The sequence below is a fragment of the Eumetopias jubatus genome, unplaced genomic scaffold (assembly GCF_037043125.1).
Source record: "Eumetopias jubatus isolate StellerSeaLion01/CBP00866 unplaced genomic scaffold, mEumJub1_p1.0 scaffold_2, whole genome shotgun sequence".
In the NCBI taxonomy this organism is placed as follows: domain Eukaryota; kingdom Metazoa; phylum Chordata; class Mammalia; order Carnivora; family Otariidae; genus Eumetopias; species Eumetopias jubatus.
Genome location: NW_028274808.1, coordinates 109,620,566 through 109,638,971, shown reverse-complemented (window position 1 = coordinate 109,638,971; position 18,406 = coordinate 109,620,566). Strand labels below are relative to the sequence as shown.

The 18,406-nt window shown below is 38.4% G+C and overlaps 1 protein-coding gene and 1 pseudogene across 6 annotated transcripts in view; both read left to right on the top strand.

The window, feature by feature from the left end:
• ANK2 (ankyrin 2) overlaps window positions 1–18,406 on the top strand; it is a 318,287-nt gene that overhangs the window by 131,727 nt on the left and 168,154 nt on the right. The window lies entirely within an intron of this gene.
• LOC114222665 (RNA-binding protein 42 pseudogene) lies at window positions 2,065–10,931 on the top strand (annotated as a pseudogene).

Here is an 18,406-nt window from a genome sequence, read left to right as displayed (position 1 = left end):
ATGCTTAGGAAACTGCACATTCAATAAATAGTAGCAAATGATAATCCCTATTATAATAATAAGTGGTGCTGGTTCTCATAGGCAGAACAGATGATAAAAGGTATTCTCATAGCTTGTGTCATCAAATAGGAAAGGTCACATTTAGTAGGAATTTGGTAACAGTTTCTTTTTGTCTGGGTTAAATTAAGCTAATTTTTTTTTCCTGGTACTAAAATCTTTTTTACCAATGCCATTTGGATCCATCCAGTCTGGACCCCTCTTTAAAAATACCAAAACCAATTGTATTAGCCTGGGAATTTATAAAGGAAATGAAGATGACTATTTGAGAATTAAACTCCTAGAATTAATGGTCTAGGGAATGAACTATATCCAGTTTCCTAACCAGTTAAATGGAGCACAAATATATCTGCAAATAATCTTGTCACATATTTATCATTTGACTTCTCATTTAGAAGAAGCAAATGGTGGTGTATCTGTCTGGTTCTGGTTATATGTGCCCTTTTGTTTTTGGATTCTGTATTATTCTCTAATTCTCTTCGGTGCATTAATACTGGTCCTTGCTCTATACTGAGTAGTGCCGATTCAGACTGGATTTGAATAATGTCTGCCTAGTATTTTGAGCACTTAGCATTTTTAGTTTCTTTTTTTTAAGATTTTATTTATTTATTTTTTAGGGAGAGATTGAGAGTGGGGGATGGGGAAACAGAGGGGGAGAGAATGAGAATCTCAAGCAAACTCTGAGCTGAGAGAGGAGCCCAATGCGGCACTCGATCCCACGACCCTGAGATCATAACCCAAGTCGAAACCAAGAGTCAGACACTCAACTGACTAGCCACCCAAGCACCCCAGAATTTTCAGTTTCAATGTTGATAGTTGTTCAATGCAAGGTAATTCCAGTAAAGACTTTTCATCAGCTACTTGTCCATAACTCTCAAAAGTTTTGTCTCACAGATTTATGAAGAGGTTTGAAGCACAACTCTTATTTCATTTAAAAAATGCCAGGGTTAGCTTCTTGCAAAGTATTTCTGTGACTGTCTTCTTAAGTACTCTGCTGTAGTGGTTTAGATGAAAACAGAGCAATTTCTGCCCTGGGAATTCTCTTGAATGCTCTTTTCAATGACTAAAAGACATGGATTTTTTTTTTTAAAGATTTTATTTATTTATTTGACAGAGAGAGAGAGAGAGAGAGAAGCAGCAGAGGGAGAGGGAGAAGCAGACTCCCTGCTGAACAGGGAGCCCGATGCGGGACTCGATCCCAGGATCCTGGGATCATAACCTGAGCAGGCAGACACTTAACTGACTGAGCCGCCCAGGCGCCCCAAAGACATGGATTTTAGTACATAACTCCAGGAGCCCCTCCACTCTCCCTAATTCATCTCAGATATTATAATCACATTATAAATCACATTCTTTCTGCCAATCTGAACTCAGGCTCACCATTTGTTCATCTATTTATTCAAACATGTAATGTGTGTTTACTGTATGAAAGCAGAGACAAAACCCCCCTCTGGTACAGCTTAGAATCTACAGCATGAGAAGAGAGAGATAATCACCAAGCAAAAAAGTAAAATATGTGAAAGGAGAGACTGTAATAAATGATAGGGAGAAAAATACAGCAAAGGAGAAGGAGGGGGAGCAGAAGGGAAGTGATGTGTCATTTTAGATAGGATGGTCAAAAGAATGCCTGAAGAATTTGACCAAGGAAGCCCTGCACTATTTGGAGGGAATATAGTTTAGAAGAAGGCTTGACAAGTGAGAAAGCCCCAAGGGAGGGAGCCTGCCTGATGTCTTCTGGGTGCAGCAAGAAGGCCGCGTAGCTGGAGTAGTAGGAGATCAGGGGAGGAGAAGCAGGAGGTCAGGGAGAGCCATCGGTGGTACCAGGTCACATAAGACCTTGTAGGCTACTTTAAGAACTTTGACTTTAATTCCAAGAGAGAAGAGAAGTGATTAGAGGGTTTTTAGCAGAGAAGTGACATAAGCTGACTTAAGTTTAAATAGTAACCCTCAGACTGAAAAGGAGAAAGGGCAGAGGAGGAAACGCTTTTGTAATGCTTTGGGTAAGGGATGAAATGTTCTAGCCCCGGGCAACAGGCAGGAGAGATGGTAAGATGTGGTTGGATTCTGGATATTTTGAAGATAGAGCTGATAGATTTTTTTTTTATGGATTTAATGTACGATAATGCAAAAGAGAGAAGTCAGGGATGAAGGTTGAGGTCACAAGGAGAGTTAATGAGGGTTGAAGATTCATTAACTGAGAGGAGAGAGAAGGCAGGAAACACTCATCAAGGAAAGTGGGAGAGAGAGCAAGGGTAGCAGAATGTGACTGCCAGGCAGCATTAAGAGCCTACTTAAGGATCGCGACCAGCTCATGGATGTGTGTTCTTTTGCAGCCATAGTCAGGCATGGACTCAGATGGAGTGTTACATACAACCAGGAATGTGGTTTAGCTAAGCATGTATAGAATAGATAAAGACAAGTGAACTGAGGATGCATGTAAGGGGACGAATAAAATGATCTTAAAGATTATTCATGGAATATAGCTCCACTGAGTGAGGATTGGCACATAAGAAGTATCCAATGAATATTTGATAAATAAATAATTGAATGAACACAGACATTTGGCCAGTCACTTAAATTAGTCTGAGTCTCAAATTATCCATTCTTGAAGTGAGAAATAATAATACTTATGATATCAAATAAGAGTTACCTTTGTTGCACATCTACAATATGCTTATCACTATATTGCGTACTTTATAATCTTCTCAACATACTTCTCTATCTCAAAGGGGACTACTAGGGGCTCACATTATATGTGTGAAAACCCATTGTGTTATGCACACTCAGGAGACCAAAGTATGGCTCTGACAATTGCAGTTAGATAGAATTTAATTAAGTTGTATAGCCATAATTGATGATTTCACTCAAACTAGAATAGCTGGATGGACAGGTTTGGGGGAAGTTCTAACAAGTTTTATTCCTTCCTTAATCAGAATTGTCATTATTTCTTTCAGATAATTTATAATTCTGTGTAATAGTTAGGAAAGTTCTGGTCATGCCTCCTCAAACATCTGTTCTGCTTTCTAGATGGAAAGACCCAAGTTTTATCAGGTTATGTTTACAAACCATCTCTTAAGGCAGTATTTCTTCTAAGTAGAGAGGAAACTTTTTTTGAACCCTGAGAATACATCCATATGCTTCAGTTTGAGAAATACTTCATTAAAATTTGGGTGTTCCTTCAGTGATCACTTGGCATCAATTGACACAGTCATATTGTGTCATGACCAAGAAATTACTAGATGGTATTTAATTAAGTGTGATTATCCAGATGATCCAGAATATATTTCTATTAATTTTTTTAGATTGGTACTAAAATGAAAATGTCAAATAAAACATTCTCAGAGAATCCTGAGATCCTTAAGAACACATCAAGGGATTCCAGACTGAGAAAAGCCCCTTTAGATTAAGTGCTTCTCTCAGGATCTAATTTCCTCTTACACATGTTCATGTTAACCAGCTTCAGCTTCAGAGAGTGAACTTTTCCTGATTGTGTTTTCAAAGGCTAAGAGATAGACATATTGGTACCTGATTTGTCCATGCACTGACTACATTTACTGACAAATGTAGAATAACTGGATGAATTAAGCAGACGCCTATTTACCTCCATATGGTACATACTATTCATTAGCTCACTCAGTGTCAAACATTCTTGAAGTATCCTTTTTCTTGTGCTAGGTGCCATGTTAAGTGTAGAGCTTACAAAGATGAATAGGATTTGATTCTCACCCATGATAAACCTTGCTGGGAAGATAAACAGAGAACACAAATGCACTAAATTGTAAAACGAACCAAACTTTGTGATTGCTCAGAGGATAAACTAAGCCAGCTTGTGAGTCTTAGACAAACTGGAAATTGATATGAGATGCAATTTGTAGGAATCATTTTATAATGATGGAAAGCAGAGTAACAGTGTGTTACTTGGAAGACTCCTAAAGCCAACTTCATTGTTGTCTGACTCCTTCCTCAATCTCTCCATATTCTTTTAGGGTCCAGCACACCAAATTTGGCTTATTTTTAATTAAAATTGTAAAAAATGGGGAGAAAATTAGAAGTCATTGAAATTCTCTAATAACATTACTAGACTTTTATTTTATATGGGTATCTTGAAATGTAGATTTGGTTGCTAGCACAGTTTGGCATACAATAAATGTTCAGTAAATGTTTTAATATGTGAATAATTGATATTCAACAGTTATTTTGTTTTGAATTTAAGCTTTCTCTAGTCTTTATTAAATTTAAACTCTGTACCATGTTTTTATCTGAGTTTAATATTTTGTACAAAGTTGTTTCTTCACTTAGAATAGAAGTAGGAGGATGGGGGGGCCACTGATTGACTCAGTCAGTAGAGCATACAACTCTTAATATCAGGGTTGTAAGCTCAAACCCCATGTTGAGTGTAGAGATTACTTAAAATTAAAAAATATAAAAAAGGAAAAAAAGAAGAAATAGGAGGCTGGGCACATACTGGAATTAGCTGTGGAACTTTTTTAGGTTCTGTTCTCCCTTCTTGCTTTCCTTCCCTTTGAGATTTCCCCTCTCCCCACTCTTTCCCCTCTTAACTTCAGTCTCATCCTTGGCCCCTGGAGGCACATCCACTCCAGGCTGCAGCACTAAGGAGTTCTTACATTTCATAAAAAAAAAAAAAAAAAAAAAAGCTACTGATTGGTTCTGATACGTACTCCTTCTCCTTGCTTACTGATTTTGATAAATTCTATGTTAGAAGGAGAAAATCCAGGTTTGTAATGCCCTCTTTCAAGATGAGTCGACTGAAATATTAAATGAGTCAGTGATAAATATACAAATACCAGATTTATTCTCTTGGATATTTTCTTTAAAATCTTCTGGAAATTATACTCCCATTACTGTTATCTGATTTAAGAACCACAGAATTTTATTACTGTAAGAAACTTAAGGGATCAACAAATCTATTCCTTTTTACTTTAAATTAAAACTAGCTAAGCTTGACATGGATATGATAATAACATTTTAGAATGCATTACAAAATTCCTTTCTAATTTTGACACATTTGGATATTCTATGTCTAGAAAGGGGATAATTTTTCTCCTTAACTACTGACTTATTATGAGAGACTGAGATATTTCCTATTCCACAGAATATCAAAGAGAATTAATGAGAAATTGAAGTCTGAAGAAAGCTAAATAGGATTATAATGCAGGGTTCATAGATTTTTTTTTTAATTGTAGGGGTTAAGAGTATAGTTTCTAAACTAGAATCACCAGGTAGTTCATAACTCATAATGTTCAATTTAAGGTTAAGTGAGTTAATGCAATTAAAAGCTTAGAACCAAGACTGACACTTAAGAATAAGTTATAATAAGTTTTAGCTATTATTTAAATAATTTGCTGCCAACTTTTAAAGTTAATATTTAAATCTCTTTAACCCATGACTATCATAATAAGTAGCTCAAATAGTGTTCTTCCTTTGAGCTTCATATGCTGATTTGCTTTAGCACATGTGAAGTCAAATATGAAAGAAATAATTTATCCATTATTTCTCATAAAAATTAACCAAAGAAATGAGACTATGTGAAAACATTTAAATTAGGAGAGTTAAAGCTTTCAGTCATAAAATAGCAGTTCTTTGAATTATTGACAAGGATGATTACTAATGGACCAGGTTCCTGTCTGCTTCCTAGGTTTCATTAGAACTGAAAATACTTTTTAAAGTAAATCATTTCTGCATGAATTAATAATTTCCCTAGTCCAGGTGAACATTATATATGTTAGACTCAAAAATGCTCAATTCAACTCATCATATTTAACCAAATCTCAGTGCTAGAAAACAGGAGTGAGGAGTATATGCATTTATTACTTCTATCACCTAACCAGGAAATCATAATATTTTACATTTGTGTATTATTTTATAGATTCAAAATAGCATAAATGTACATTATTTTATAGACTTTTAAAAATAACTATCTGAAGTAGGCAGAGTGGGAAATTTCCCGTTTTACTAATGAAGAAACTTTAAATCGTGTTGTTGCTAGTAACGGAGAGAAATGAGGAACTCTGGTTTGGGGGCGTTGCCTCCAGTGCACCACACCCGCTGATAGCCCTGGATGTGCACACGGTTCAGCGGTGACTTCGCCTGTATTCTCAAAGTGAAGAACTCTCCTTTGTCCAGTCATCATCCTTCATGTTTGCATTGCAGCATTTATCAAAAATAGGAATGATTAAATTCAGAAAATTCAAATAAGCATACCATAGAAACCACTCCTCTCTTAGAATGGTCTTGGTGAACGTCAGGTTTTTATTTACTCAGTCTGAGATGCCTAGTTTCCCCAAGATGCCCTCATGTCTTGGGTCTTGCCAAAACCTGCTTAGTTTTTTTTTTTGTTGTTGTTGTTTGTTTCTTTTGCTGTCTAGACCACCTGTGTGCACACACTCTTTCTCTGACACACACATGTGTGTGCATGTATGCTTGTGTATTGTGAAAAGTTTCACCAAAAACAAAACAAAACAGAACAAAAAACCCCAAACAAAATCAACACTTGCTCATCCACAGTACATTCTATTTTTCTTTATTCCACTTTATGTTTTAAAATGTTGATTGGTAATCCATTAAATAGATTTTATGACCCATTTAGGCATCATGACCTACAGTTTGAAATTTGGTTTAGAACTTAATTGTTTTAACTTAAAAAACATGAATTTGTAAATCAGATCAAGTATGGATTTTTGCTATTCCTTTTTTTGGTAGTGAGGGTCTTTGAGACAAATCACTTGACTTCTGAGAATTTTAGGGTCCTTCTCGGCAAAATATAATAATGTGATATAACATATGTAAAATATAAAATATAACAATGATATGTATGTCATTAAGTTTTTCATTGTTTTATTCATCAAGTATGTATTTCTCAGCCCCCATAACCTCTTCATCCCTCTTGATCTTGCTAAGATTTTGAAGAATTTTCAGAACTCTTTTCTTCTTCTGGGCTAGCTCACCATCATATTTAAATTCATTCTCTGTATTTTGGGGATTATATGGTAGAAAGACTTGATGGGGCTGGGCAGGGGTAAAGACAGGTGGCCAACAAAGGAGCAACCAGCCAGAAGCACTATGGATATCTGGGTGGCGCTGGATCATAGATGACATGGAGAGCTGGAAGTGGATTTTACAAAGTGATATTTTTCTTTTTTTTTAAGGTTTTTATTTTTTTTAAGATTTTATTTATTTATTAGAGAGAGAGAGAGAGCGTGCACAAGCAAGGGGAGTGGCAGAGGGAGAGGGAGAAGCAGGCTCCCCACTGAGCAGGGGGCTTAACAAGGGGCTGGACAGGGGCTCAATCCCAGGATGCTGGGATCATGACCTGAGCTGGAGGCAGGCACTTAACCGACTGAGCCACCCAGGCACCCCACAAAATGATATTTTCAGAGCATTCTTATTCTAAGCATTTTTCCTTATGAAATGATCAATGAGCTATCAAATTCCAAGCCTCATTGTAAATTAGCAAATATCTTACTAAACATTCATCATTTCTGAATTATAAAGAAAGGCTTGAAGATCTGAGAATAACTCACTAGTAAAACAAGTTTCCTCATGGATCATCATAGTTTGATTTCCTTTTTAAATCAGAAACTTTTGGAGAACAACAAATGACATGGTAGAATCAGTTAAATTGTGTATGACAAAGGGGACACATTGATTGCTTTGCTCTTTCCAATCTTCATAAAAACTGAATCGATCTTGAATTCTATGACAGTGAGTATTCTTAGTTTTGAGCAACCACCATGAAAGAGGTGGGAAAGGTGTAGCTAGATTATGGCTGGGTATAAGGAGTGAAAATTGGGTTGAGAATATATAAACAGGTTATTTTTGTTTTGAGTTTGAGTTCTTTTTCTTCACCTATAGATAATTTCTTTTGCTGATGTCATTTATGCCAATGAAAGTGTGAAGTTATAAATAATATTTCATAATTATTTGTATCTATATTGTGGGCATGTAGTTCCTCTTGAAAAGAGCTCCTGGTTTAAGACATCTCTGACACAGGAGCCCCATTCAGAATGGGGGTGGGGTGGGGGATTGGGAGTCAAGTTTCACTTTCTTTTCTCTATTATTGCCCTTTGATTGTCCCCATTTGCTCTCCATCTTTTTCTTCTAATATATTTTTTTTAAAGATTTTATTTATTTATTTGACAGGGAGAGACACAGCAAGAGAGGGAACACAAGCAGGAGGAGTGGGAGAGGGAGAAGCAGGCTTCAGGGAACAAGCAGGCTGAGCAGGGAGCCCGAAGAGGGGCTCAATCCCAGGACCCTGGGATCATGACCCAAGCTGAAGGTAGACACTTAATGACTGAGCTGCTCAGGCACCCCTTTCTTCTAATATTTTTTAAGAACTCATATATTTCAATTGCCTCCTTCCAAATATTTACATTTTAGTAGAATTAAGGAAGCTATGTAAGTTAGTTGTACTTTTCAGATATGCATAGGACAGATTGGAGTACCCTTAACTCAACATGTAAGATTTGCAAAGTAGAGTAACCTGAGATTTGAAAAAAACACAGACAAGTCTATGTAGCACAGAGGTGATTTTCAGTTGTTCAATTATAAATATTTTGGGGCTCTTTGGAAACAGAAAATATGTCACATGTCCTTTGCTTCTCCCTTAGAATCTAGCACCTAGAGATGAGCATTTGGTGGGTACCTGGCAAACACTTGTTGATTATGGATTTGTACTAAGATGCAAAACAGCTTAATGGATTTTGATGCAAACATTTAACCTTTATGTACGTTTAGCTGTACCTGCTTGAATCTGTTCTTCGCCTTTTCCAGATGGACTACTCTATATCTTTTCTGTATGTGCCAGAAATGTAACTAACACTTGAATGGCTCTATAAAAATTTTTATTGGCTATCTGTTCTACCTGGGGTTTCATGCACTAGTTTTATAGGATCATAGAAAAGCAGTCAATGGGCAAAATAGCTCATAAAATCAACAAGAGAAATGGTGAATGGTAGAATGAAATGGTAGAATCTGATTGTAAATAATGTTATAAAATTGTTTTATAAAATTTTAATAGAAGTGCTAAACAAAAAAATCTGCCCTTTAAGATTGATTAATTTGCATATGGTTGGGGCGCCTGGGTGGCTCAGTTTGTTGAGCTTCCGACTCTTGATTTCAGCTCAGGTTGTGATCTCAGGGTTGTGAGATCGAGCCCTGCTCTGGCTCTGCACTAGGCGTGGAGCCTGTTTGGGATTTCTCTCTCACCCTTTGCCCCTTCCCTACCCCCCCAAATTTTTGCACATGGTTATTTCAAAGTAGCACTAAGATTTTTTTTAAATATTTGGCATATTTAGTCATTTTAATGATATTCTTTAGAAATAGCGTTATTCCAAAAGTTGTAGAATCAAAGGTGATACCTTGCCTGGGACTCACAGATCTACAAGCGCTTGCTTACAATAAGAGGTCAATGAATATTTGTTGATTGTTTCAAAAGACTCAAATTCATGTTATTTTATCAACATTAATTTATATATATCAAGGACTTATCAATAGTAGCCTGCTCTGGTTGGTTCCCATTCAGTATATGGTGACATTAGCGGGTAAGGTCAGCCCTGGGACTCCCAGGTACAGGGAGACCTATAGTCCTGGGGACTGGCACAGGCATTCTGGACAAGAGCAGCAAGGAATACTTGAAGGAGATGGAGGTGCAGATTTGAGCAGGATGTTCTGAGGGTTCTAGTAACCAGAATCCTAGCTTTTGGGCCTACTGCACCCAGGGTCCCCACAGTAGTACCCATGCAGGTCCCAGCAGCTCCTGTGATTTGCCCAATTATTGTGACCAAAACATACCAAATTATTGTGACCAAAACAGACTCTTGGGCTCATTGTTCCTCCCATGGTGAGTGGTTCACTTAGCTTTTGCCCTGATGATTAGAGTCACCTGGGCAGTCCAGAGGCTCAGGCATGTAGCTGTGGTTCCCCAGAGGACCCCTATTCTGCATCTGGCCTTCATTTCCCATTTACTACAGAGAGCAGATTGTGTTCTTCCCTCTGCAGCTGGTAGTTATCCCACCTCTGGTTCTGTCGGTCCTTGTGGGCCACCTATGATGCTGCCCCCAGTGGCTGGCCCCCACTTCCCATCTCCATGGCTGCTCTGAGGCCTCTCCTGGAAGGGCCAGCAACTCCTTAGGAGCTGGGCTTAGGCCTTGGCATTGGGCCTAAAAGAGAAGGAAGGGGCATGGTGGCGGCAGCAGCTGGGCTGGAGAAGACTAGTGCATTGGTTGCTGTGGAGGCAGGAGGCACCACTGCTGGTCCTAAAGTCATTGGGCTCATCCTACCAGTGGCCTTTTCCATGCCTTTGCCTGAGCGTGAGTCTGAGTGCCTCCCACTAGAAGAAGTGTGGGAGGGAAGCCTACCGCCCCCACTGTGCATTTCTGGACTCCTGCCCTGAGTCCATGGACCCAGCCCCTACACCTTGGCCTCATAGTTTTGGAGGTCCCAGAGACCCTGGGTAAGGAAAGAAGGAAAGAAAGCCAGGGAAGTTGAAACACTGCATTTGTTCAGCACCTGGGAGGATCCTAGCTTGCTGGAGTGGAATGCAGATGACTTCCACATCTTCTGTGGGGATCTGAGCAATGAGGTGAATGATGACATCTTGGCATGCTCCGTTAGCCGCTTCCCATCCTTTCTTAAGGCTAAGGTGATCTGCGACTAGTCTGAGGCAAGACCAAGGGTTAGTCAGCTTTCAAGGACCCTAGCAACTATGTGCAGACCATGTGCGCACCAGGCGTGAGATGAATGGGAGGTAGTGAGCTCATGCTCCCATCAAGCTGCACAAGAGCAGGTGGAAGGACTGGAAGCTGGACATGGTGTGCAAGAAGCAGAAGGAGAAGAAATCGGGCGTAAGATAGGGTTTGTGGCCAAGCACCTTCTCCCTCCCTCCTGGGTGTTGGCTCCTCTTCACAGTTCTCTTTGGAAAACCCCCAACTATTCACCCATACATCCTCCCCCAAACCAGTTTCAATAAATTTACATTCATTAAAAAAAAAGGCTAAAATAATGGCACACAACTGATGCTCATAACGTTTATTTCTTTATTGTTGTCCTCACATTTTCATTGTCACCATTATCATCATTTTTATAGATCGGATCATTAGAGGACAGAGAGGTTAAGTGATTTGCCCAAAGTCACACATCTGGTTAGGAGCAGAGCAAGGAAGGACCTGATTGCATTTCTTATTCCCAACACCACGTTATTATTTCTGCAGTTGACCACACTGTCTTAAAAAAAAAAATAGAAAGATGAAAGGAAGGGAAGAAAGAAAAATAAAAAGAAAACAATTTCAGTTGCATACAAATGAAACATTTAACCTTTTAACAACCTTAAAAGAAAAGATTTCCAACCAATGACAAGGATGCTCTTACAATGTCTCATACAGTTGTTGTTTTTACTGTGTACTTATCTCTTTTCCTCCAGATTTGCTTCAGTAGAGTTATAACACCAACAGTTTTTATTCTCAAGCATGCTGAGGATATTAATTCACTGTTTAGGCTACTATTTCTCAGGTTTAATTAATTCTTAGATTTTCCTATTAAGATTTTGTTTTTGATTTTTAAATTATTTTAAATTTTCATCTACATTGTTTCCACAGTGTTGGTCAGTGTGTTGAGCCACTGAGTAGCTAATTAGAATCAGCAACCATATTAATCAAAGCATAATTACTGTCTATAAACCCTGTGAGATGAGGAATCACTCGGTGGAAGCACTTGGCATAATGCTGTTTTAAGATACAAAAGGTCTGAAGAATTTTTACAGTAATGTTTTGGTGGCACAACATATACATACATACACTCATATGTACTGTGATTCTAACATCATTAAAAATGAAACTAAACAAGATGAAAGCAAAACCAAGGAAAAGAGGAATAGAGAACTTGTGATAATTAATTCTGATGGATACTGAATTTATTCTGTGTTTCCTGGAAATTAGTAAAAAAGACAAACACATTGATTTATGCAGTTTTCCTAAATGAAAGTTTAGTAAAAAGAAGCACAGAGGCTTTTCCTATTACTAAACTTTTTCCTGTTATTGAACTCAACAATAGTTAATTCAGAGAACCCATATAAAATAAACACAAGGGTGAAAATATTGCTCAGATGGACATTTCTTATATTCGCTTTACATATAAACCAAATATGTAGTAATATTTTATAAGTCAGTGAAGACATTTCTGTAGGGAATCAAGATAACATACTCCAGGTACATTGTTTTCTAGTGATCTAACTGAATGTCTAACCTCATATTAATTTAAGAGAATGAATAGTTATTGTTTCTGTTAAGTATGAATTGTTTCAGAAGACTCTTTGGCCATAACTCAGTAAGCTCATGATGAGTGTTCTAATAAATGCAGAAACTGACAATATTTTATTTTTTGGATATGTGCCGCAAATACTATATGTGTGGGAAGCACTATTGGGAAAGTCCTAGAACCTGCCCTATAATTTGCACCCAAATATAAAAGATCTGACTAGGGTCGGCTGGGTGGCTCAGTTGGTTAAGTGTCTGCCTTCGGCTCAGGTCATCATCTCAGGGTCCTGGGATCGAGCCCCACATCAGGCTCCTTGCTCAGCGGGGAGTCTGCTAGTTCCTCCAGCCCTCCTCCTGACTGTGCTCTCTTTCTCTCAAATAAATAAAATCTGAAAAAAAAAAAAGAAGATCTGACTAGTTGGGCATGTCCACCTCCTCATTCCCTTACCTGACAAAGTGAAGAATATCTAACAATAATATAACATCCTTTGAAATGTAGGCCAGTACTACTAATTGACCATGGTAAGCTAAAGCATGTCAGTGTGGCTCCTGTGGGAAATTTGATATTTAGAAACATGACCTCAGGGACTAACCAAAATGGGTTTAACTGCAAAATGTATTCTCTAGGAGTTACCTGAGTTGTACTATTGAATGGGATTATTTATCACTTTGCATTTAAACATGATTAACTTATATGTTAGCTCATATTCACAAGATAAAATATTTTTTGCTTAAGTCTAGTTGATGCTGAGTTGCTTTTTCTGATAACAGTTACTCAGCATATTCAATTGCTAATTACATCTATTTTTGGTTAGAAATTCTAGAACCAAAAAATTAAGTGTAAAGCAAATTGCTTGTCTTCTATTTCCTACAGCTAATTCAATAATATGATAGCAATAATATGATAGTCCCAATTTGGTTGCATTTTAAAAGAAGACAGATTAAAAATTTATAGCATTTATAACTAGAATGTCACGCATCATCTGTGTCTTTATAACTAGTTTATACTCTAGTTTCAGTAGTATTAGTATTACAGAAATTTTAAAGACACGTGTATATCCTGAATTCAGTTTATATATTATATACAGTTTGGTTTCTGAACTAATCCCTCATATGGAAAATTTTAATCATATTCTTGGATGATGTTTTCAATAAAATACAACTATATTTCAGTAATTTTTAGTAGGATCTTTGTGTCTCCAAAAAGGATACTTTTTCATTGGAAAATTCTTTTAACTTACAGCATCAGCTTTGTAATTAATTGAGAAGAAAGCTAGCCAATTATTGAGAAAGTTAAAGCAAGTTAAAGCTTTCAGCTGAGTGGATGCTACAGAGTGAAAGGAGAAAGATCCCCCAGAAAGGAATTTGAGAAGAGTATTGTAAATCCTCTAACCATCAGAGTTGGCCACTCATGGAGTTGAAGAAAATTTTACACCTTTTATTTTTTTTATTTTTAAAAGATTTTATTTTGTTTACTTATTTTATTTTTATTTATTTTTAAAGATTTCATTTACTTATTTGACAGAGAGAGAGAGATCACAAGCAGGGGGAGTGGCAGAGGGAGAAGCAGGCTTCCCGCGGAGCAGGGAGCCCGATGTGGGGCTCGATCCCAGGACCCTGGGATCAGGACCTGAGCCGAAGGCAGATACTTAACTGACTGAGCCACCCAGGCACCCCAATTTACTTATTTTAGAAAGAGCGAGAGAAAGAGAGAGCACGTGCACAAGCATGTGAGTTGGGGAGGGGCAGAGGGAGAGAGAATCTCAAACAGACTCTGGGATGAGTGCAGAGCGCAATGTGGGGCTTGATCTCACAACCCTGAGAGATCATGACCTGAGCCAAAACCAAGAGTCAGATGCTCAACTGATGAGCCACCCAGGAGCCCCAATTTTATGCCTTTTTAACATCTTAATTCTCAAACTTTTCTATTTTAAATTAATAGAAAGTTATATTCAGAATGCCACTGTTGAGATCATTTTCAAACAAGTTTAGGCACCCATTTTAGGCAATTAAGGATTGATGAGTAGTTAATAATGCTTGACTCTATAAAATTTATAAACAAGATTACCTGATTTGTAGACTGATCCCACATGTTGCCCATATTGTAGTACTTTAGACCTAAATGAAGATCAGATTCAGGCCATTGTAACCTTAGAGAAATTGACCATTGGGGAGTCATTTTTCCAGTTCACATTATTTATTTATTTATTATTTATTTAAGATTTTATTTTTTTATTTGACAGAGAGATACAGCCATAGAGGGAACACAAGCAGGGGTAGTGGGAGAGGGAGGAGCAGGCTTCCCACGGAGCAGGGAGCCCGATGTGGGGCTCGATCCCAGGACCCTGGGATCATGACCTGAGCCGAAGGCAGATGCTTAACGACTGAGCCACCCAGGCGCCCTGATCCAGTTCACATTTTTTAAAGATAAAACTGCTGTCAAACCTGAAACTTTGACATGCAAACAGTGATATTGCTGGTAAATGTCTAACTGGCTCTCAGGGGTGGGAGGAAGGGGAGCCCTGATACGTATTATTTGTTGATTCGCATAGTAAAACATTTCCATGACAGGAGAGGAAGACATGATACTGAGAAATACTGAATTGAGGAACTAAAAGAAATCACCGGCAAATATCGAAAATATTGAGGAGATGCTTTATTCTTCTCTTCCTTCTCTCCTCCTTTTTCAACTGATTACAGCTCAGAAGCCATGGGCTTAGTCTGGGAAATTCTTGTTACTAGGGTACAAGGGTATAAGAACACCTGGCTCTGGGTATCCTAAATACACCAGGTTTTGCCACTTGTCCCTGACAAAATCCAAAGGCAGAGAGATGAGTGGGGGTGAAACAAGAAAGGGATTTATTTCAGTAGAGGCCAGCACCAGGAAGACAGCAGACCAATGTCCCAAAGACTCTTTAAAGTGCTGAAAATACTTCGAGGTTTATATAAAAAAAGTGTGGGACAGAAGTCGGTGGGTGCATGTAGATGGGCAGTAAAGGTCAGGTCCATCACTGTTGAGGGGTCAATTATGTGGGGTTATCACTGGCATCAGATCAGGGCAGTTAAATTGCTTGAGGGGTAGTTTCAGTTCCCATCACGGGATGCTTTGCCCACCAAGTCTTTTGCCTGAGTTAAAAGATAAGCTGGAAAGAACTTAATGAGTTAGAAAGTATAGACGGAGGTCAAAATGGAGGTAGTTCAAGTCCTCTTTCAATTTGATCTATTTGGAGTGGTTAAAGGACTCTGAAGAACGTAAGGTGGAACTTCCTCATGTTCCATCAACTGGGAATTTCAACTAACAGGTTAAACTTTTAAGTTAAATAAACATTGACATCAGATAAAATAATTACAAAAAGTAAAAGTGATCCAATGAGAAAATTCTAATGGGGTATAAATTTAACAAAAATAATTTTTTTTCAAAAACTGAAAGAGAATTTCAGAAGAACAAATAAAATGCTTCCCCATTCTTCCAGTCTTGAAGAGGAACTTCCTACAGAATGGGTCAACACGGGGGGCAGCTGGCTGGCTGGCTCAGTCAATAGAGCATGCAACTCTTAATCTCAGGATTATGAGTTTGAGCCCCACGTTGGGTGTAGAGATTATTAAAAAAAAACATAAAGGAAGAAAGAATGGATCAATACAGAAAATCATATATGGAGAGCTTTTATTATTTGAACAAGCCAACCGTTTGCCCCTCAAGAAAGAATTTACTGAATAATATGGCATCAGATTTTGGAAAGTGTAACTGAACCAACATGCTTTCTCTCCTTAGTGAGTCACAGATACACCAGCTGGAGTTGTCGCACGAAGTAAACTTTATTTGCAGCAAATAAGGAGATCATGGGAAATAACTTCCAAAGTTGTGACTTCCCGAGCCAGGGTGAATGGATTCCTTTTACTTAGGGTTAGGATGAATATTTAGCTGGGGAAGCCCTGTCGTTGTATGTAGAGACAGGCATAAGACCATGTATGAACCTTAAGGAAACATGCCTGTATACACATTGTATGTTATGTAAATGAGGCCTATGTTCCTCCTTGGGTGGAGACGTTAGTATTATAATGAGGTAAAGGTAGTTGCCAGTCATTCTAGAGGTCACTCCATGGTCCACCTGTGCAGGCGTGAGTCAGGGGTTAAGCTCAAAGTGGTCTGGGTGATCTGGGCCAGCTGGAGGTCTTGTCAGGGTGGTCCTATGGCTGGAGAGGTGGTTTCAGTTTCCAGTTGCCTGAGTTAAGAGATAAGCTGGAAAGAAGAGCTTAAAGAGGGGCTCTTGGGTGGCTCAGTCGTTGGGCGTCTGCCTTCGGCTTGGGTCATGATCCCGGGGATCCTGGGACCCAGCCCCTCATCAAGCTCCCTGCTGGGTGGGAAGTCCCCTTCTCCCTCTCCCACTCCCCCTGCTTGTGTTCCCTCTCTCATCTCTCTCTCTGTCAAATAAATAAATAAAATCTTAACAACAACAAAAAAAAGAAGAGCTTAAAGAAAAATGTGGGACAAAGGTTGGTAGGTACAGGCAGGTGGGCAATAAAGGTCCCACCTGAGGTCTAGCTGGTGACAATGACAATTCCAGGGCAGAATAAGTCCAGGTGTTCTATGGGTAGGACTCAAGCACCTGGAAAAAATATCCCCAAACCAATCATCTCTAGTCCCATTTGGACAAAAATCCTGATCTATAGGAGGCTTATAAATTCTAGGGACTACTCAGGCTTTTCCTTTCAAATATATTAAATAGTTTTGACTATTTGTTGGGGCGCCTGGCTGGCTCAGTCGGTTAAGCATCTGCTTCAGCTCAGGTCATGATCGCAGGGTCCTGGGATCAAGCCACACATGGGGCTCCCTGCTCAGTGGGGAGTCTGCTTCTCCCTCTCCCTCTGCCCCTCCCACCCCTGCTTGTTCTTTTTCTCTTTCTCTCAAATAAACACATATCTTAAAAAAAAATAGTTTTGATTATTTTCAAATGTAATCTTTACCAAAATATTACCTCTATGCTCTCTTTAGGTTCATTCATTCATCCAGCAGTATTTATGGAGTAGATACTATGTGTCAGACATGGGGTGGGTGGAGTCTTAGGTAAATGATGGGGTTATTAAGCAATTAATGAACGGGGCAGTATCCCATCTAGCAAGTAGAGGGGAGCTCTAAGGAGTGGTACTAAATGGAAGGTTTTTATAGGAAGGAAGGTGGGGCAAGAAAATTCTTAGCAAAAGAAAAGAAGTGTTCCAGGCAAGGTCACTTTCCCTTAGGGAAAAAGCAAGGGGTCTAATCATTCAGATTACCTCATCTTCCTTTGGGGAATGGAGAAGGCCCATGTGACAGATTACCTCATTGGTACTAATCAAAGAATTCCTAACTGACTGGGTAAGTCATTTCTGGGGGAGATCAATGTAATGTATATAGATACCATATTTAGTAAAATTGTCAATGAGTTTTTTTCAGTGCTATGGTGAATAGTTTTTCCGGAATTTGGATAGATGTGAATCAGATATTACGGTACTGATTATCAGATAAATTTTAGAATTTGGGGAAAAAAACCTAAAGGCAAATTAGTGATATGGTGCTAAATGTCTTTTAAGTACAATGTTGTTATCGCAAAGTTGTTTTACCTTAGAGTTGTCCTATGGCTTTTTAATCACTTTTTATATGAGAAAGACATTTCCTTCCCCTTCGTTAAAAAGTAAGATTTATTTAAACTCAGTGTTCTAGAAACTGGAAAGAATTTTATTTCTGGCTGGTGCAACTCATGATACAGAGTTGCTCGTTTTTGTTTTGTTTTTTTTTTTCTCATTAGAAAAGTATTTAGATATTTCTTACTTAAAAAAAAAAATCCCAACTTTGTTGGGATAAATTTGCCAAATCCACATCCAAATCCAATTTCATTTCTAATGAAATTTACCTCTTTGCCTCTCTGAAGCAAAAATACTGGAAATTTGTCTCTCTGAACTTAATAGCTTAAAGCTAATGCAAAAGGAAAAAGTACAACCAAGAGACTAGAGTCTGTCTAGTCTCTGGGTTAGATCCATGCTTAAAAATCAGCTCCTGTCCACAGCCATTATTCTACTTCTGAAGTCTTGTTTGCTTTTCC